Genomic DNA, 22,893 nt, shown 5'->3' with positions numbered 1-22,893 from the left:
AAGAAAAAAAACAAAAAACTCTATATACACTATACCCGGTAACTTATTTTCATATATATATTACTTATTTTTTGACCGCTAGATGGAGCTTAAGTTGAATCAATGTTATTTTTAAAGACTTTTTCATGACAATTAATTACAGTTTTTTTGTAAAAGAACGGTCAATTCAGTCAGATTGTTACAATTCACTATAAAAAACAAATTGTATAACATAGAAATAAATATCAAATATTATTTCAATCTTGAAATTTATAGAAAAACTTTTTCCTTCATCAATAGGAAAAAAAAAAGTATTCTTACTACCAAAAACTATTTTTTAAAGCACAACAAATGTCTAACGACAAATCTAAATCTACTAAAAAAATGTTGCTACAAGATGTGTGAACTCATTTGAATTCTCTGTATATCATGTTAGATAGATTTTTAATATTCAGGTTAGTCCAAATTAATAGATTTACACTGATATTTCATTATTTTAATTTAAGCTGAACTTGTCTAAACTATATTCTATACCAGTGGTTCCCAAAGTGAGGGTTGCAAGACACTACAGGGGGATGATTTAAAAAAAAAAATATAAATATATAATTAAAATTGACATTATTTTGACTTAAATAATGATGATTGTACATATGATTTATAAGTCTTTTTTTTTTTTGATGATTTTAGGAAGTATTTCCCGGAAGATAATATCCCCATAAAAACATAACTGGATACGCCTTTTTTACCATCACAGGTAATCATCGGTCGGAATATGCTCCTATCGAACTTTCATGTAACCAAATACTAAAAACAGATTAAGATCCTAAAATACTTGACGAGTTCTAGATTTCAGTCATTGACTGCTGGCTAAAACAGCTTTCTACTTACTTATATTAATTGCCTCTACTTATTTATGTAAAAATCTTTTGTTTAATTAACTTATATCAAAAATAAATACTGATTGTGGCTTAACATAGACAAATTGTTGTGTCCAAAATTAAACCTAAAGTAGAGCAACTTTGTTTACTGCACTGTTCACATTTGTCAAGTTAAGACTTTTATTCGTTTATAAGCCCGTTTGTACATCCACTGCATGTAATATTATTTGTGCGTGAGTATCAATTTTTTCTTTATTTATGGCAAAAAAGAGAATTGATAGTGTAGTAATGATTCCAAGTAAAAGTAGATAGATATATCGCTGATTTTATATATACAATATATCCGTTTATTTGTACGTTGTATTTCTTATTTTTTTTTAATATATATGTAATTGAAATCTTTCTTTTTGAACATTATAATCAAATAACTTATATTATTTGCACCTCGTTGAACTTTATAGGGCTTTTAAGTAATATATTTGCATAAAATGCAATCCAACTTTTATATTTCTCCCTCAAGTAGAGGTGTAAGGGTTGTACATTGTCTAGGGACATATTTTAAGGGTCGAGCTCAAAAACGTTTGGGAACCACTGGTCTATAAGATTGATTAGTTTATTTATCCTATTATTTTGTATACAATACAAATACTGTATGTGCTTTGTGGATTTTTTTTCTTATTAATGATCAAAATGACTATTTTATTTTTATTATAATACTTTGGGAAATTGCCAGGCAAAATCAATTTTTTACTTTGTAAATTTTTATTATTTATATACCGAGCCAACAGTTATTCTTTATTCATCTTTATTATGCAAATTTTAAGATGTTACGAGTCCTTTTTACAATTTTTGTATGTGCAATGTTGTTGAATACATAATAGACTGTCGATTGCTAAGAAAAAATTCTCCTAGCCACCGCGCCAGGACCACACTGTACGAGAAGAGTATTGTGATTACAGGGCTCTTCCACGCAGGATTGTGCCAGAAGGTAATTGGGAAGTAGACTGGTGCCTCGAGGAAAACGATTTGCTTTGTATCCATGCAGGGGTGGTATTGTAAATCGACACGTTTTAATATCCTTAAATACACCTTAGCCCATGGGTTATGCAATTGGGCTGGTCAAAAAGATGGGTCATTAGCAACCACCACAACTTCATTGAGCATTAACGACCTCTTTGAATAGTCTATAATAGACATCGGCCCACTGGTTGTGCAAGTTAACTTGTGAATGGAAAGTCTTATCACTCACAATCTCAGGAATCATATGAGAGAGAAATCTAGACATTCAGGACATTCTTATCATCTTACAGTGTGACAACAAGACAAGTAAGTGGGCTGATGGACAGTGGTTTGTTCATTAGGTCAAGAATCGCCGCTTTTACTGTGGTATTGTACGAACTCCATACCTAGCAATTTATGGCCATCTGATTAAGGTCAGACTTGAGGTCTTAAATTTATCCAAAGAGTGTGATATTAACACGGTGTAGCAGCTATTAGAGATATGTGTAAATATAGACAAGGAAAGGCCCAAAGTGAGAATATAGAGAGAACGCTGGTTGCCGACAAGAAATGTGTACCCTGTCAATAATCTGTATCCGGAGATATGTATCTATTCCATCAACAGCCTTAAATACTACGCTTCAGAACCTTCCAGTGTTGCCATGGGAGAAATAAAGATGATTGGATATATCGAAAGTGCTCTCATTGCCAATCTACTTAGGACCTCCAATGAGCAACAGAGAGGAGCTAATTATATGCAAGAAGAGCAAGCAAACAAGTTGATGCAACTCTCTTCAAGGCACTTTAAGGAGGTTGAGGTAGGTCAGTGCGTCAAAGTCCCCATGGTATTGGCCATGGAAAAACAGATCCCCACAACTTCCTGGCTGTTGTGATCCATATAGCAGAGTACGGATATAATAGATTAGGGACAAAGAATGGTGTTCTAAAAACTCAATGTAAGAAACCTGTTTGAGCTTTGGAAGGAGTGATGATATAAAGGAGAGAAGGAAGTTAAATAGCGACTGACTGCATCAGAATTCAGTCAGATAGAAATTGACAAGGCTTTAGGCAGTACAATTGCACAAACTCCAAATAAATAAGTTTATCTACAAAAAAGGGACACTGCTTGTTTATTTCGTATATAATTATATTTTCTAAAGTAAAATAGTAAGTGGTCACTTCTTATCAGAAGATGGTGAATCTGATCTGCGAAGGTCAATGTACCAATTATCAAGATCGACATAAATTTCGTCCGTTTTGATAAAGTAATCATGAAATTTATAGACATTTATATGAGTGTTTGTAGATATCACTTAAAAAATAGTGTCGAGTCTTTCAATGAACTTAAGGTCAACTAAAGTAATTTCAGCAAAGTTTGGAGAATTTTGAAAGGATCTTCGTGCAGTGTTCCCATGATTACTAGTTACACCTCCACTTTTGCAGTACTCTCTCAAACAAAATCCTTATTTTGGAAAAGTGTATAAATATGGACAGGTTTTTTATGTTATACTCTTCAATAATGATGTATCTAACTTACCACAGGGATTTTTTTAGACCAATTATTATTTTATAAATGTCTACTTCTATTCAGTCATCCATCCTCTTCATCAACTCCATGTTTCAGGACATTGGGAATCCATACTTCCGCTAATAAATGTAATCTAGCCTAGTAATCTTGTTCTCGAAAGCTATGTGTTGTGTCTTGACGAGGTTGAAAGACACAAACTATTCAATACCGGAAATCCAGGGCGACCGAGAGAAACAAGAAGAATGCGTAGAGGAATGAGACTAGAAGGAGTTATATAAAAACAAATATATTATAGACATCATTTTTACTCGACACTACTCTGATAAATACATGAGAGTTACAGCTATTTATCCTATTAAGATAGAACAGTACTTTACATATAACATATTAAATAATAATAAGAATAAGAGAAGGGGAAGAAGAACCTTTTTAGTTTCTAAATACACTACACTAATACTCGATACTTCGTTTCATTTCAGACCATTTTAAAAAAATAAATAATCTCACTTCAATTTTTTCTATGTAGCATTGGGATATACTCTGAATATATTTCCCAGAGAAAAAATTTCTCATTCTTTGTCACGTAATATAAAGTACTCTTTCAAATATTTTATATAAGGAAAATAATTCTAATTGAGCCATATCTAATACAATTGGATTCATTTAATAAGTAAAATATCAACACTAAAGCAAACTAAAAAGATGTTTCCCAAAATTAAGTGCGTATTATATATATTATATTTTTTTGATCAATTATCGTCATTTTCTATGAACAAATTATCGTTATTAACCGTTTGAAGCACCGCAAATTGAACTTAAAGTAGCCAAAACGGATTATTGTTATTAAAAAGAAAGAGAAATTGACTAAACAATATTTGAAAGAACATACTGGAGCCAAAATAAGTACTTTAAGTCAAAGTTTTAAACTATAGTTAAAATCATTGGAAATTATATCATCCCAAAAATATCAATACAAAGTCCATAATTGACTAAAATATGAATATAAAATATTGGCATGTAATATGAATGCTTAAGAAAAAACATTATTTAAAATTTTCTCTTATCATTATTTTTGCTCAAGATTTGTTCGCACCACAAATACAAAAGATGAATAAGATAGGTAGTGTAGGGGGTGTTTATTTATAAAAATGAACAAATTCAATTTTAGCCCAACTTTTATAATGATAATACATCGTAGTATTTTGGTGAGAAAAAAAATCATTCTCCAAAATTCCTAAGTTTTCTTGCAAGTGGGTTAAGTAATAAAAATGAATTTTATGTCGAGTATCAAGATCAAATATACCCATAGAATCGATCATACGGGAAAATGTTTATGAAGTAAGAGAAGAAATCAAAATAAATTTAGTAGAAAATAATTCAATATTGTTGAAGGGTATCAAACTTCTATGCAATTCCCATAACGAGTATTTATAATCTTTGTGGTTCATATTTTGGGATTGTTGTAGCTATGTATAAATTCATTTCCCAGATGACATACAGATTAACTATAAATGAAGCTGTACTATGTACATAGATAAGCGGTGAGACCCCTTCCATAGTTCAATATATGAATTCTTACTTATTTAGCCTATACTTTTCTTTTCAAAGAAGCCGTATACATGATAGGAAGTAAATTGCTCAACATTTACAATTTCATAAATAAATAACTTAATTCGTATTATTTATTGGTTCCTGTAGATTTATATTCCACTTTTAAATATCCAGAATAAAGATAGTATCTCCGAAATTTCATGATAGTTTCAACTTTGTATGGTATCATATATTCTATGATTTTTGGACGAGATTGATATCAGCAAAGAAATCGAATGGTTTTGTGGATACCCTACACCAAGGATAATCAACCAATGACCTTCAGTCCAAATCTAGACCTTTTAACTGTCGTTGTTGGACTTTAGACCTTGGAAGATAAAGTATGTAATACAGTCTTGCACACTTTAACACTTTAAAAAAAAAAAAAACTATCCTGCAATAAATTTTTGTCCCACTTTAGTTGGCTGAGAAAAACTTCTTTTTTTTTTGGTAAGATATCCATTTTGAGGTACCACAGATAAGGTTATTTCTACCCTTTTTTTCTCGTGACGTAAGCATTTTTTTCTTCCTGCCGCAGAATTCACCCTGTGAATTAATGTAGGTTATATATTTAATTATAGAGAAATTTTCGATACTATCAGCGTTAACCCAATAAACAAAAAAATATTCTTGTAGTAAATTAAATTGATACAAAATTAAATTTGATGGTATTCTTGTAATTTCCCTACTTGGTTTTAGCTTTATCCTTGAGGTAAAATATGTCTTTGGAGAACAATAAAATGGAACAAAGAAATGAACGACTAAATGAACGCCATTCAAATATTTTTCCAGTTATCTTTCAATTTTTCCCGTTCAAAAGATCAACAGGAATGGAGCTTATTTGAAACTTGATTGAATAACATGATATTCTGATGCCAGATTTTTGTACCTATGCATACATTCTTACGTGTCCAACAAAACCTTTACAAATAAGAGTTGAATAAGCTTGCTTTATATCATTGTTTCTTTTGATTTTTCTCAAAATATCTATACCTAATACCTAATGTATATTTTAATAAATTAGCAAAGTTTTTGTGTCTGTATTTTCATTAATTTTTTTGTTATATGAACAATTAGCACATTGGTATAATTTTCTTATTATTTCTTATTAAATACATAACTTAACCTATACCCATTATATATAAAACATTTGGATAAACGAACAAAACTTATTAGTCATTAGGAATAAAAAATAGGAAAGGTCTACTACCTATTTAGGATTCTCTTAGGTACTATTCATCAAAGAAACGTAAATAATATACAATAATAAAAAGTTATTCAAAGTTTTACATAAAAAAAAAAAAAACTTTTCTTTCAAATTGATTGATATTTTTTAAAGTAATAGCTGCATGGCACATAATAAAGGGGATTGAATAGAAATGGAATGGAATATACGAGGAATAAAATATATAAATGATTAGAGTTGTAGGAAATATGACCTGCCGGTGTGGTAAAAAAAGTTATCTGGTAACAATTATGCTATCTTTATTCTTGAAGAGGGAACATATAAGTATACAAAATCACTTACTAGATATTATAAATTGAGTATATTACCGTTCTCTCATAGCTTCTAACAGCTAATCTGATTAACCGCCACGACAGCTAAGCTGAACTTCTCCTACTCATTTTTCAAATTGTCAATAGTAAAATTGCCTTGGTTCTCTTTCCCTTTCTTTACATATGATGACAAATATTATGCAGGGAAAAAATAATAAGTTTTGTTAATTTTTCTCAGTGATATTGGAAAATAATTGATTTGAATCGCCAATATGGATGGATTTTCTTCCATATTTCCAACCAAAAACCAATATTCTAACATTTTGTGGAATTTTTATGAAGTCTCCTTTTTTTTTTTAAACCACTAGAAAATCATCTCCTAGTGATGATGACCTAGCGACACACCAATTAGATTAAAATTATATCACCACAAATATGGGACAAAAAGGCTTTTAAAATGGATATTTTTATTGAAAAACATATTTAGACTCAGATTTCGTACTTAATTTTGAATTAAAATACTATCATCTATTCGTAATTTTTACGCCACGTTGAAAATTAAATTAAAAAAATATTATCACAAACATATTTCATAGATTAAATTTAAGCTTTTACACGTTCAAAATTATTTCTCTAAATCCATAGATATAGCTTAAATATTAAATATTAATGTTCTTCTAAAATAAAAATACATAATTTCATAATAAGCCCTTTGATTAATGATTAAATATTTTTAATACCTTAATTTACCAAATGCGAAATTTACAAAGGATTACTTACATAAGTTATTTATTGACGAAGGTTTCGAAATTTTATAATACAAAATAGACAATATAAATATAAGGTAATATATAATTCAAATTTTGCGAATGAAACAACAGCAGTTGTTATTTTTTTCTAGTTTTTTGAGTTACGAGTAAAATTTTTGGGACGCTCGAATTTTTTTTTTGTAAACTAGAAAAAACTAAAAACTTCCACAAAACCCCAGGTATAGTCTACCACTTATCAGTCTATCAATAAAATCATATCTACATACCTATATATTCCATATAGGAAAACTGTCAAAAGTAAGTATTTGAACTTCCAATGAGTGAAGTTTCATAATAAAAAAATGTTAATCTCTCTTCTTTTTTTTTTTTTGTTAAAATTGTAAAAATCTATTGTGCATTTCAATGTTTGAGAGTTTCGAACGACCTCGATTAGGATGACCAACCGTCTTCTCTTCCACGGACGTATCCATTTTTTATACATTATGTTATGTATTTTGTTAAGGATTTAATTATAAATTCATGAAATTTTGATTTTATAAAGAAAAAATAGTTTATGCTGAAAATCGAATTAAATTTAAAGTAAAATTTAATTAAATATAAATAAAAGTTCAAAATATTGTTTTAGAAAAACAAAAATAAGCATTATGAATACTTTAATCTTACTCGTATATAACTAAATAATATTAATCCCAACCATAAAATTGTGAACGGATGTCCCTTTAAAAAAAAAAATCAAAATATGATCACCCTATTATACAGGTTACATACAGGGATTACTCAAGGGCTTTACATTTACTTTGTGTATCTGAAGTATTTACAACTTTCCCTAGACAAATTTTGCATATGTGTGCTTTCGTGACACCAATCTCAAGAAGTGTCTTAAAAAACTTCTGATACAAAGAGTTAAAGCAGCTGTTAGGAATAGCTCTATCTGCTGCTAGTGACGAACTTGCCATGGAAATAAACAGAAGAAACATTTCGAAAACCATCTCAAAAAGAGGCAAAATAAATAAAAAACTTATCGCAAACATGTTAAGGTCATAAGAATATATGATGAGATAATTTATTTTAAAGTGACCTGATATGGAATGGAAAGGTTACCAGTATATATTCAGATAGATTTGTTAGCCCAATAAGAAAGTTGGACCTGGAATTAGTCGATGTAGATGTAGAATTATACTCATTGATTTCATGTGATTGAGAGAATAAGGGAAGTCAACAAAGATTTCTTGAATAAAAACCTTAGTTTTAAGAGAACCTTTATACTTAGGTTGGCTGATTTAATTCAAGTTTTTCCCTAACAGTAAAAATAAATAAAAAGACAATTTATATAATGATTTTAATAAACTGTCTTCAATTGATAACGATTTGGCATCAGTGATGGCAGATAGAAGTTTTTTTTTTTTTTTTTTTTTTTTTTTTTCAAATAAGGAGCCCAAATCAGTTAAACTTGAGGTTACAACAAAGTTTCCTCTTTAATAGTTATAATATTTAGTATTTACAGAAGTAACTCATTATGAGGGATTAATACCATTTCAGCAAACATCGCATAAATATTTTATATATAAAGCCTTACTTATCATGAACAGAATCCTCACCTTCAAAAGCTCCAAAATACAAATATATAAATATTTATTTAAGAAAACATATAAAAAGGGTTCTATCTTTAATTCTTTATACTTTCTAAATTTAAATTAATCAAAGTTTGTATGGCTCTCTGATTGTTGAGGACAAATTTTTACAAAAGTGTTTAGGTCATCGTCTCATATTCAGAAAAAAAAAAATGTGTCAATTTAAAAAAACAATCTTGAACAAAAATCAAGAAAAGGAAGAAATTGTAAATCATATATATAAACAACCCAATATTTCATAAGCATATTTGGGTGAATTGTAGCCTTTGTATTCAAATTTGTGGTATGAGTAAAAATACCCAAGAATACCTTATATGGAGCCTTTATTTTATTTCATACTTATATTGGCCCAGATATGGTATTTAAAATAAAATATATTAATATCTCATTCCTTATTTTGACAATCAATTTAGCCCACTTTAGGTACAACTTGTAGAACATCATAGTTAATAAGAATAATTTGTTTATAGAAATTGATGATAATTTGTCGATGAATATAAATATAATCCGCACTTAATTTTTGAGAAAATTCATCCTTTGATTTGACGACCACAAATAAAAAAATCCTGAATATGACTTTATATGAGGTTTATGAGGTTATCATATTAATATAAAAAACGGGATGTATTTATCTAAATTTTTAAAGCAAAGTTCATCAACGCTTAATAACTCTGACCAATACATGGGTATTCCCTCTAGTACACTTATTTTGATAAGCTCTGACTTTACTGGATTTGTTGCCATGTCGTAGGAACATTAGATTTTATCGTTCCTACAAAGCTTTATACTTTCATACTTTGTTTTTCATAGTTACAAAATGAATTAATGAACGGAAAAAAAGTCCACAAATGAACGACAAAGGGAAACTTTTCAGAAAATGAACGAAAGAACAGAAAAAGGGCGAACGGGTCTAACCCTGTGTAGTGTACCTATACAATTACGCAATCGAGGCAATTATTATGTTTTTGTAAAATAAGTAGATACTTGATGCTCGGAATAAAATTAGGATACTTTCACATGCAAAAGTGGATGGTCTTAAAATAAGAAATCAGGGCATTCATTTAGCTATTATTGAAGTCTGACATTCTCAATTTTCGGCATTTACAGAGGAAGTTGAAATGATAAAGAGTTTAAAAAAATTTATGAAATCCCTTTTTTGTAACTTCTGGATATATTGTGAAGTCTCAAACATCAAGCCTCAATTGTATTGATTCTTTTGGCCTCCTTGTATCTTCTAAAAATTCAGTTATTTTTAGTGAATTTGGTAACAATAATACCAAATATAAACTTTTTGAGCAAATAAATATACAAGGCATCTATTTTTCTTCATACTCCTACTTTACTCGGGTTATTAAGTATCAAATTATTATAAAAAATCAAAATCGTTGTTTTTCCAAAGTGAAGATATAGGACCACTGTTTTTTGTTCGAAAACCAATTCATAAATAACTTAGGTCCTAATTGAGCATCTATTTGTTTCTATAAAAGCTTTTCAATTACTAAATATTATGGGCAAAAATTATTGAAAAAAACTTAATGATGATATCCATATGAAAACATTTGCTTTGAACTTAAAAAATATCGTAGAAAAATTATATTAGCTTTTAATCAAAAATTTGTTAGATAATATATAATGGTTATTACCTCCTCTATCGATGTTTGTAAGCAAGATTACGAAGAAAGGTACAGACCTATTTTAGCAAAACTTTGTAAGAAGGTTATATATGTGGGAGACATTCAAATTTTGAGAGTTAAAGGTCCCCGCATAATTAATAATCGTCCATAACTGGAAGGTTGATTGTTATTACAAATAAATAATTGTTAACTTTTGAAAAAAGGAAAATATTGCACCCATCTCACGCCGTTATCTCGCTAGCACAAAAATACCCTGTGTATTTTGTTGTGAGTTGTCTCTTCTCTCTTGATACGTCATGGCTATTTCATATACAATTTCTTGTTGATCCCTCGTCGTTTATATAACATTTATATTGGCGATTTTATTATTTCTATGAAGAAGTTTTGGTTATCATACAGAAATACAAATGTGTAACTACTATGTTAATAAAATAATACAAAGAAATATATAATACAATATCAAATAAAATACTACGTAATTTATTTTAAAAATGGGGAAGAAATAATATAACAGTGAATGTCTGCGAGTATGTAAGATATAAACAGCGGTTGGTGGGAGTCACTTATTCGACTAATTCTTGATACAATAAAGATAACGACGTGATCTTGCAATATAAAAACGTACGTCTACCATGAGTTTCGTGGCTGTACGTACACACACACGCATGATGATAAACCTCATCTGAAGTAAAATTCATGTACTTCCCTTTTCTTTTTTATATGAGCTTTAGCTACACACACTCATTGTGTTCTCCCCACATATGATAGATGGACATACAAACTTTGCTTTACTGTTATAGATGACAATGTATGTACATTACCTTCAATATATTTATAATACATAAAGTGGACTATGAAAAAAATATGTATCTGTCAGGTTCTGGGTTATATGCATTAATTTATTACATACAAGTTTATAATTTACTTTTTTACAATCAGATGATCCGATCTTGAGATATTGAGTAAAACAGTTAAAATCTGTATACAAGCTTATTTATAATTGGTTGATATTCCATCTATTTAGCATACAACAGGAAAATATCGAAAAGGATTTAGGGGGAAAAAAAATGCGTGAGAAGTTAGAGTTAAATAATGTATATATTTATTATTGGTATTATTATTATTATTTTTTTTTTTTTTGGGGGTGTTGTAAAAGAATAATTATGTTGAAAGTTTTGGATGACTTATTTTTAGATAAAGGGGGCGGCAACATAATTTCCATTTCCCAAAAGGTAATTACACAAGTTTTATAAATCAGTCAAGTTTTTTTTTTTTTGTTTCCCATAGTTTCAAAAATCATATGAGATGGGTGACATTTCCCTCAGTCTGTACACTGAACTTTGATATTTCAATGCCCGGTAATTTTTCCTTTTTTTTTTTTTTAAATAACTTTTTATTAATAAAGGTGATTTGAAATTACGGTGATAGCTTTTCAAACAAAAAGATGCAAAATTCAATCAGCAATATTTTATTTTATAGTTATGAATGAGTAATTGATTAAGTAATTAGAATCGTCGACTATGCAAAGATCTTAAAAATGTTGGTTTTTTCTTATTCTTGTGTAATACCTAAGGGTGATAATTTTATTAGGAATACAAAAGCGTACGAGGAGAAGAGAAGAAATACTTATGGCATCATTGATTAAATAATATACATCTTCTTCTATCAATAACGTTATCATTCCTGCCTTTATTTATTAAGCAAAAACAGGTGCTTAAATGGTTACAAACAACGGGAGTAGTAGCTTTGGATAGTTCGCAACTAGTTTGTCTGACATTAGTTTCTTCACTTAAAGACTTGGGTATGATCATTAGGTTTTCCAATATTACATAGTCAATAAATATTACTTTTTTATCACTTAATGATTAGCTATGGTTGATAAGCCCCCAGAAATGGTGTTCAAAAACTCATAAAAGGCAAAACAACTGCTTAAATGGTCACAACAAGGGGGGTAGTTACATTGGGTGTAGCATTATAATTAGCAATTGTGCGTATCCTTCAAGACAATAGTATATTGTTACACAAGAATAAATTTCGGGGGGGAAATCTTTTTTGAATAAGGAGTAATATCCCCGGACATTGTTACATAATTAGCTTTTGCAATAAATCTTTACGAGGGATTTAATTCCAACATTTTTTTATAAGTATATTTATTGTCTAATTTTATGATTTTGACATTTACTTTATTATTAATAATTATTTAGATCTCATCCGTTGAGATATATCTATCATGTGCACAATTGTATATACCAACTTCCACATTAGGAAAAAAGGGCGATGATCTTTTTTATTAAACTCCACGTCTGGCTTAAGTTTAGCAACTTAAAGTTATGACATATTTAACTAAATTCCGATGTTAGAAAAAGAAAATATTTTTCGGATCAATCTATTATTTCATTATTCTGTATTTATAATTTATTGTTATTATTAGTTATATGATTCTAATTATTTAATTTTGTTTATTTAACATAATGTTAGTTTAATGTTTTATTTTTTAGTATGTAGATTATATTTAATTTAAGCCTTCTTTTTAAACTTGGAACTTCATATATATTTCGAAATACTCTACTTTGTCGTTTCATTAGTTATTATTCTTAGAATATGGTTCATAATGAATTACAATTTCATGGAGTGTGACGTTTTCAAATCTACTGTAACGGATAAAAAACGTCTAAGTAGTATATACGTAGAATATCTTCATTTTAACATTTTGCTATTAAATACTTTCGTTATACTCTCAAAAATTATAATAAAGCAGGCATATGATAATCAGATCAGTATTTTAAATAATGATGCCATAAGTCTTTCATCCCCCCCCCTTCTCCTCGCACGCGTTTTTCTCTACAATAATATCAACTATACTAATACCTACTTATGAGTCTTTAATTTCTTTTAAAAATACAATATAAAACTTGATAACTTTTTTTAGAAACAAATAGATCCTATTTAGTAAGGATAGAACACGCCATAGTCATAAGCATAAGAGATAATAGATCTTAAGTGGCATAATTTTTTTTTCTCAAATATTCATGACTAATTCAATACAAATTTGGGACCAAGATTGTATAAATTGAAAACTTTTAAAATTTGATGAAGTTTTTATAAAAAACGTTTTTTGGAATGATATATTGTTAATTATATACTAAAATTAATTCTACACTTTCAATAAAAAGATGTGCTAATAAGAATAAGACATAAATGTTAAGAGTTGTATAAAATATGACGTAAACCTGAGCTAGATTTTTTCTAATCGACAATTTGAAGAACTTTTTTTTTCCAAAACTGTTACAATTATTGTATTATTTTTGAAGAGAGAACATTTAAGTGGAAAGTAAACACTATAACGTGTGCTCATGGAAGACACTGAGGATTTATTGACGTACTTATGAGTTTAAATCCTATTGGACTCAGAGTTGAATTGAGGATCGACATTTGAGTAATTTCTGCAAATATAATTACTTGATACTGAGTGGGACTTGTGTTCATATACTTCTTCTTATAGTTGATCACAGTTAATCTAATAAAGTGTCATGACAGCTAAGTTACTTTTTTTACAAACATACTTCAAATTGTCAAAGTTACAATGTCATTCTTAGGGTTTCTTTAATTTTTCCATCTCTGTAGGTAATATTTTATCAAACTCTATAAATGATTTTATTAATTATTAACAGTGTTATCCTGTATTGCTTGGAGTCAATAGACGTCAAAGAACAAAAAAACTAATGCTTTCATTAGTTTGAATTTACTTTATTTGATATAAAAGATAACGCCCCAATAAATTATCAGTGTTACTTTACCTTTTTATGAGCACACTCATACGTAGTTACTAAATAATTAGGTGTTCTCTTGTCAAAAATCAAGGAATGATGATAGAAGCTTTAGAAAATGAAAAAAAACATTGCTCCAACAGCAACAAAAACATCCGTACTCTAAGTTTACCAAAATGACAAAAGTTTGGAATTTAGTATCGCTGGATATTTTTTATTTTGCATTTTATTCCTCGAAATAAGAAAATAACTATATAACCTTCAAAAAAATGGTTCTTCTTGGACACGTTTTGATCTTTAAAATGTCGAAAAAAAAAGAAAAATTTGATGTTGTTTCTTTAAAATTATCAATTTGAATCCAACTAAAGGATTTTAATGTTATTAAGAATTATAGACGAAACATATATGTTCAAACAATATTTAAACAACCTTTCTCTAGCTTGCCTCATAGTATGATTATTGTAGTTCCAAACATCCTTCCAATAAATATATATTATCTTTTGGTACCGCGTATTAAGCGCATTTATTTTGATGTTTCTCTTCATTTTTACTTGTAAAATTTCATTTTTTGATATAAAGGGTCCAATATAGTATTATCAAATTTAATTTTGTTGTTCATTTATGCAAAATAAGACAATCTATTTTACCAATTTATAATTTTGGACTACAAAAACTGTCAATAAAACTCTTAAAAATACAACCATATATTTTTATTCCTTAATTTCTAAGGTTGATTTGTTTTAATTTAAGCATATTTTTATATTGTATAAAATTTTTATTTTTCATTTTTTATGAATATTTATTTCCCTTTTTTTTTTTTTTTGATAAAACTAATCAAAAAACTTTGATAAATGACTACAGTCATAAAAGACTCAGTGGCTTTGTTCAAATCCTTGATATTAATAATTCTATTATAATCCCGATTGAGATTATGTAAACAGTATTGCCGTACACTGATATCTCACATATCACTTCTATCTCATATGTGTCTTATGTTTGATATCCTGAATTGTCTACATATATTATTGCTCAGAGCCTGATAGTAAAGATAGAAGAACATATACAGAGTGCATTTAATAAAGAAATTATATTGTCCATAGTCCTGTTTGAATAGTGTATCAACTTCATACCAATAAATTACCTCTATGTCTCATAATAACTGAGCTCAATGGTCCCCAAAATTGAATTACCTCGTTTTCAGGTGTCCTTGATTATATGAATAAAATGAATCGATATTATTATTCGTTTATTTATTATAAATAGAGACACTTCTGAAAGTTATTTGAGGTAAGGTTTACAAACGTTTTTCAATTCTTCCTAGATACAGAGTGATATTTTTTTCCCTTCCTCATGACAGCTGAGCTATGCTCCTCAAAGACATCCATCAAATTATTAAGATTTCCATGTTGTATCTTTGCGAAAATATCGAAAATTATAGTCGAAACAATAGTTTGTAGATTATATTAATATTTTCTATTATTACCCATCATGATCAGAATTTAAAATTAATGGACAAACTTTAATGGTAATTTTAATCTATAATACTATGGTTTTTGTTGCTATTGAAATTAAAATATTTTACACAAACTTTCCCAACACCCTGTTTTCAAAATTCGAAATAGATGATGAAAATGATCCACCCTAATATATTCTGTGCCATATAATGTACAGAATTATAATAATATGTACATAAACAAACGCATACTTGGAGAATAAATATGTGTATGCAGATAACTTTTTATCCATGTCGCTCAGATGTATACATACTTATATAATTTATTGGATAATTAAGTATCAGTCACATACTAATGATGATAGAATATCATTAGTACTTACAATGGATTTTTTAAGAAATACTATTTAGAGGTAATTTCGAATGATATTTATACATATATATGCAATCTATTACTATACTTATTTATATATAAAAAGTGCACTCTTTTTTCCTTTAATTATTTTTGGTCCAACTTAAGGCTATTTTTTGTCATTTTAAATTAATTGTATAGTTATGAAATGAAAGATAAAATTTAATTAAAATAATCATATAATGATTATTTTAAGGAATTGAAGCAATTTTTTTAGTTTATTATTATGTAACATTTCATAATTCAGAGTCAGAACTCAGTAGAGCGCAAAACCTCCGTTTAAAATCAAATTGACTCATATTTTTCTGGTTTTTTCTAAAGATATGGTCGATTATACATTTTTTTACGTTTTCCGTTACTTTAACCTTGATCTCTTTAACCTCTGTGATCATATATATTCTTCCTACAAAGTTAGATCAAAATCGATACTTTTTTCCGTAATCCTGGTGACTTAATAAACAAACAGAGACAAACATACAGCCTCCGTTTAACTTTGTTGTGGAAGTAATTAAGTTATTTCAATTCCCTTAAAGTGGGTTCACTAAAGTGCTTCCGCATACTATACTATAAAAAGGTAGATTCAAAATTTTCATTATCGAAATTGTGTATGAACAATTAAAATACTAAAATAGTATTTTATCTTTCAGCCATTTTATTTTATATAAATTATCGTTATAATAAAAACTTTACGGTTTATGTGTGTTCCTAATTATTTGTACCTTTCAAATTTATCGTGGATAAATAGTTTATAACTCATTCCCTTAAATATGTTATATAATATTAATAAAAAAAAATTACGTTACGAAACAAAATTATCATCTTAGAAACTAATGATCAATACCAGATAATTCTCCAAATTTTGTTCAATGCTTATTATTTTATCTTTGTATGCATAACAAATTTAATCCACTTATAAATTTTAATTAAAAAATATTTGAAAAAATAGGTAATAATAATAAAAACATACCTAACTCACATGGGTTATACAATTAGCTTGAATGCAATATGGTTGAAATATTTATTATGGTGTCCTTTACTGTCACATGTCAAAACAAAATAACTCAAGAGTGAATAGTAAAGTGTATACTAAAGTGCCTCATATTTAACAGGGGCCCATATTACCCCAGTTACTCCTACTAGGTCAGCAAAAAGGATTGGAAACATTTGTATCAAAATTAGATATTTTTATATTTGATTCATCAAGACCTGTGCCAGGTTCAGTGGTAGCAAGGTACTTAAACATTGGAAACGGTATTATATTACATTGGTATTAGAATAGGAACAGGGGGTTCTCCGCTTATACCGGTTTTTGGAAACAAGAAAAATCCGCGTTACCGGGCCGTGCAGAATTATTTACCGATTTTTGTTCAGAACATATCGCGGACAATAATGACATTTCGAATGACTTGAGAAACAATTTATTCATACGTTTTTAGAAAATAAAATAGTTTGTGATCAAATTTCATCAATGTAGCCACCATTTGACTCAATGACACTGGTCAGGCGACGTCTGAAGCTGCCACAGACTTGCTGGATGTAATCGGCGTCCATGGAGGCCCAGGCCTTGTTGACAGCAGCCTTTAAGGCATTTATGTTATTGTGTCGTTTTTTGCAGGCCTTTCTCTCCACGTGCACCTAGATAGAGAAGTCTAGTGGGTTCAGATCTGGGGTCTGAGGGGGCCAGTAGTCCTTGGCCAAAAGTTCATGTTGCCCTTGAGCCACTCCTGAGCTTTCTTGGAAGCATGCGCGGGTGCTCCATCTTGTTGAAAAACCCAAGGAGAGTTGCCGACTATGGATTTGATCCACGGAAGGACTTTGGACGCCAGAATCTTCACATAATCCTCCGCTGTTAATCTGTAGCCAGTGGGAACCATACCGGCTTCATGGCCTTCCCGTTGGAGGCCACGAGACCCAACATCATCAGCGAAGCAGGGTGCTTTGTTGTTGCCACATAGCGGTGCTTATCTTGCACATCTCCAAAGCTCACAACACGGTCATTTTGCCTGTTGAAAACAGGATCGACCGTAAAAGTTTTCTCATCTGAAAAAAATGATGATGCGTCCAGATGAGCTCTTGATATCATTCAAGATTTTCTTGGCACGCTCAAGTGGGCGTTCAGTACGCCTCAGGGACTTTCCTCCAGCCCTTTTCAATGCCCTTGAAACGTTCCCATCTTTCTGGCCATGTCGGCAATGGACCTGTTGGGAGTCCTCTTGAATAGCCTTTACTTGCGTTGTCGAGACAGTGGGCTTCCTGTCAGCCCCAGGGGAATGGTTGAGATCACCCCCAGCCTCCAAGTGCTTGGAAACGCTGTAAATTGTCTTCAACGAGGCCCCAACCTGTTCCTTAATGTTGTTATGAGGCACTCCCGCTCGGAGGAGGGCTGCAATTTCGATCCTCTTTGTTTCCTGATTGGACATGGTCTCACGTGTGGAAGTTGTTACGCTCTCATAGGAAGGATTTTTGTTTATTTTAACAGTAAAAATACGAAACAAGCAGATTGGTTGCCACAAAACCTCTTAAAAAGTATATTTACATCATCGGTAAATAATTTTGCACGGCCCGGTATATGAAACCAACAACAAGAAATATTCACTCATTCAGAAATCATCCAATCATTTGTGAAGGACCAGTTATAAGAGAAGGAAAAAGAAGATTTTTGAAATAAAATTATTTCCCCAAAAAAGGTCTTTGAAGTTAGATAAATATGATAAGGGTCCTGCATTTTATTTAATAACAAGATGAGGATACGTTTTTATTTTTTTATTTCTAAAAACACCATATTTTTATTAAATTTGAATAAGGAAAGAAAGGGAATTCGCAGATTTATCTTTGTCCTAAGCTCCACTCTTGGAAAAACCAGCCCTGCTCCTGTGATTAGACATATTGATCATTAAATTTATACAAATTCTCATTGTTAAATAAAAACACTTTTCTGAATGAACTTACTGCTGTAACAGATGATATCATCGTAATATTAATTGAAATGACAAAGGCATATATATGTCATAAGAAAATGCAACTTTTTACAGATATGTCCGTATAATTAATTATACGATTATGTCATAGATATATACATTTATTTATCTGTCAAATGTATGACAATATTTTTTATTCAATCAATCGTTCTTCATTATTAAAAGACAACGCAGATATCCAAACCACTAATGTATACTTCTTTGTATTTGCTTAGTTACATCACCTCCTAAAATCAATTTCAAATCAATTTTCTATATGCTTCCCTCCTAAATTAAACTCAAGACACTGTTTCTTCCTTCCCGACCTTAGGAATTTATATACAATGTACATAAATACGTTATCAATGTACATATCTCGTTTTTGGGTATACGGTTTTTTACTATAAAAAAACTTTTTCTTTTGTGGGTACTTAAAAAAAAGATTTTGTAAAGGTTGGGACCTCTTTGTTAATTTTGTTGGGTTATAGACTATTTAGAGTGATGACCAGAAGTATCCGGACAATATTTTCAAGCAAATTTAAATAATATTAAAATTTATAACATTTGAAATTTAAATTGAACAATTAACTGTTCTATCGTTCATTATAATCCCCCTCGGCATTGATCACTAAATGTAAACGGCACATAAAGTTTAAGCAGGCTCTTATTACATCTTTATTGTTGAAGCAGGATAAGTTTTTCTTGGCAGAGAGCTTTTGAGATCTGAAGGAGCTTTGGGGATATTTATTTATCTTCCTTCTCAGCACTGCCCACAGCAAGAAATCACACAAGTTAAGGTGAGAGCAGTTAAATGGCCACTATTCAACTTTAATAACAATACTTGATAGTTTTGGCAAAATGACCAGGTGCTGAGTCTTTAATCCACAAGAACCTTGTATCTGGAAAGTATGGTGGTACCATCCATGGCATTACAACATGCATAAGAAGGTCCAAGTACACTGATGAGACCATTTGAGACCGTTGTCAAAAATGTGAGTTGCCATGTCATTCCAGTCACTGGTGATCAAGCCAAAATCTTGGAAGAGAACTTGGTCTTCATGACAAGAGGAAACTTACTTCTGGCTACTGCCAGTCAGTGGTCATTCTTTGGGTTGTAGACAGCTTCCAAGGTGAAGTTTAACTCATTCCTGAATAGCTTTATAATTTTGATTTACAAATTTGGTGGACTATCTTCCCTCTTTGCAACTTGATGTCATTCATCTTCGTGGAAAGAAGATGACACCTTCCCCTAATGTGCCAAGGTCTTCTATGATGGTCGTGGCCACTGTCCTCATACTGATAGTCCTCCTTCGAAGATGAGCAGCTCGTGAGATTCCAGAATTTGCTTTGATGGAGCTGTTGAACCCTGCCAGGAAGTTGCCAGTCCGCTTTTTGGGTTTTTGTGAACCATATGAGGAATGGGAAAGGCCCTTACCTACCTCGAACAGTCGCTTTCAGACGTCATATTTTGTTATTTTAATGACTATCTTAGCCTCAAATAATTCTGCAATTACTCTACGATGGTCCTTTTGCTTCCTCATGGTAAAACTGAAGAGATTAAGTATAAAAATAAAAGTTGTTGTCAATGGACAGTACTTTCAGGTGAAGTTAGAACTTGGTAAGATAGGCGCACTCAATCAAAAAAAAAATTATAAATATACCCGGATACTTCTGTCTAGCCTTGTAAATTCGGAAAAATGAAATTTTTGGTTCAAAATTGTTTATTTTTGAGCATCTTGCACCGTTGCAAATAATTTAAGAAGTCTAAAATGTTCTTAATGATTTTGGGGTTCCTTGTTTTATCAAGGAAAACGCCCTTCCTTTGTACTCCACCGCGATCACTCAGATCAGAGTCAAATTTGGTTTCAAACATATACTCATTTAAAATATTTTGAAAGCCAACTTAATTAGTAATTTTTCTAAATTATCGATAGACAAGGTTAGTTTTTTTATTACCCACCTGAAATAGGTCTTTCTGCAGGTAAAAAAAATACTGATCAAAAACCTGGACATTCTTATGTATGTAGTAGCTACGAACTCTATTTTATAGAGATTTTTATTTAATAAATTATCTTGTTATATATTTTTGTAAAGTTTATATTCTTACTCAAAAGACTCATTACTCTCATTACTTGTGAGTAAAGTTTTGATCTAATCATTCCATCCTTGAATATATGTTACCACAGGAAAATACTTTGTAAATGTATTATAATAATACCCTAAGGTCATTATTATTGATGCACTTTTGATGAATTATTAACACAATCAATTACCTATTATGGTACAATATAAAAATGTACTAATCAGAACTTGCCCTAGTATATGTTGGTTCTTTTAGATCTAGTATACTTTGCATTGATAGTGTGCACTTTTTAACTCTCAAACTCTGTTTTTATCATAACTCAGCCAAAATTTACTTGTTTTTTACTTGTTTTTTGGATCCACTTTTTATGTAAATATTTAAGATATCATATATACTTTATTTATCCAAATTTTTTGGAATAATACTTCATTAATTTCTGAGTGATTGACAAATTCTGGAATTAATTATCAAGGTTTCATATAATCTTTTTTTATCCGTTTTGTTTCTTTATTTAACCCAACGATGAATATGAAAATGTAATAAAAGATTTTTCTATTGTATGGAACAAGTATATTTTTATAATAGTTTATTAATTTAAAATAACGGAAATCTTCTTCATTCAGCAAAAAAAATAATATTTTTATCTCCATCTACTATTTTAGATTATGAAGTCATAAAGTAAAATGGTAAAAAAGTATTCAATTTATCCCTTGAGGCTAAAATATCATATATAATAAAAACAAAGGGAAAATAAAGTGCAATGTTTCAAAATATTAGTTTTATTGTTAGGGTAGCTAAGCACCCCTGAAAAGTACTCATGTTTGGATATGAAGGGAAGTAACCGAAGGTTAAGTAACTATATAGTGCTAAAAATAAATCTTCCTTATTTTTTCAATGCAATCTAATTTTTTTAAATTGTTGTGAGTTTGCAGTAGGTAGAGTCGACCATTTTTGTTAAAAGAACCAAAATATTTCATTTTTATTTTGTTAGAAACCTGAATATATTTAGTAACTCATAAAAACTTTATCGAGCTTTTTCTTCACGCCAACACAACCACTAAGGCGACCCAAAAGAAAGTTACAGCTACCATCCAAGGCACTCCATAATTTTTTTCCTTGTATAAACTTGCAAAAACCTGGCTAAAAAATAATACTTTCCTATGGGAATTTGAAGACCCTCTAATTTTGCTTGTTTTCAACATATTGATCGTATTCAATGTATCTTATATAGAAAGTGGTTCATCTAAACGTACGCACGCCCAGTGAAAAAAATGAAACGCTACTGTGACTTTATTTCTTTACCAATTTCATTAATTTTATACAAAAATCAATGTTATATCATAAATTTGACATTCAATCCATAAAATCAACGTTAAAAACGTCCCTGGAAAATTCCCACTGTCTTCTTGACCGTCATACTAGGAAGTCCAGAATGTCCTCCTTATCCCAAATCTCAGGGATGGTGCTGTGTGGACCTTCATTGAAAATCCAGTGAACATTGCCCCAGACAAAATAGTCTTCAGGGTCCAATTTTTGGGAGTTAGGAGACCAAAAAGTCGGCGAGGTCATAACATCAGAATGATAGGTAATCTGCTGTACAGCCCTAATTTAGCTCCCAAATACTTTTTTTTTATCCCCTTATATCAAAAATGAATTACTTGTTCAGCATTTTTGACCACCAGAAGAAATCACTAATGTATTTAAAACCAGGGTTT

The 22,893-nt window shown here is 30.0% G+C and overlaps 1 long non-coding RNA gene across 1 annotated transcript; it reads right to left on the bottom strand.

Annotated features, from left to right (window-relative positions):
- Positions 1 to 2,963: 2,963 nt before the first annotated feature.
- On the bottom strand, positions 2,964 to 11,055 carry LOC121120777 (uncharacterized). The gene is made up of 3 exons (XR_005865198.2): positions 10,516 to 11,055; positions 3,394 to 3,644; positions 2,964 to 3,318 (listed from the first exon to the last, which is right to left on the bottom strand). It is a non-coding gene; the product is annotated as an uncharacterized lncRNA (long non-coding RNA).
- Positions 11,056 to 22,893: the final 11,838 nt, after the last annotated feature.

This window comes from Lepeophtheirus salmonis, chromosome 6, assembly GCF_016086655.4.
Source record: "Lepeophtheirus salmonis chromosome 6, UVic_Lsal_1.4, whole genome shotgun sequence".
Classification (NCBI taxonomy): Eukaryota; Metazoa; Arthropoda; class Copepoda; order Siphonostomatoida; family Caligidae; genus Lepeophtheirus; species Lepeophtheirus salmonis.
This window is presented reverse-complemented; position numbering and strand designations above follow the sequence as displayed.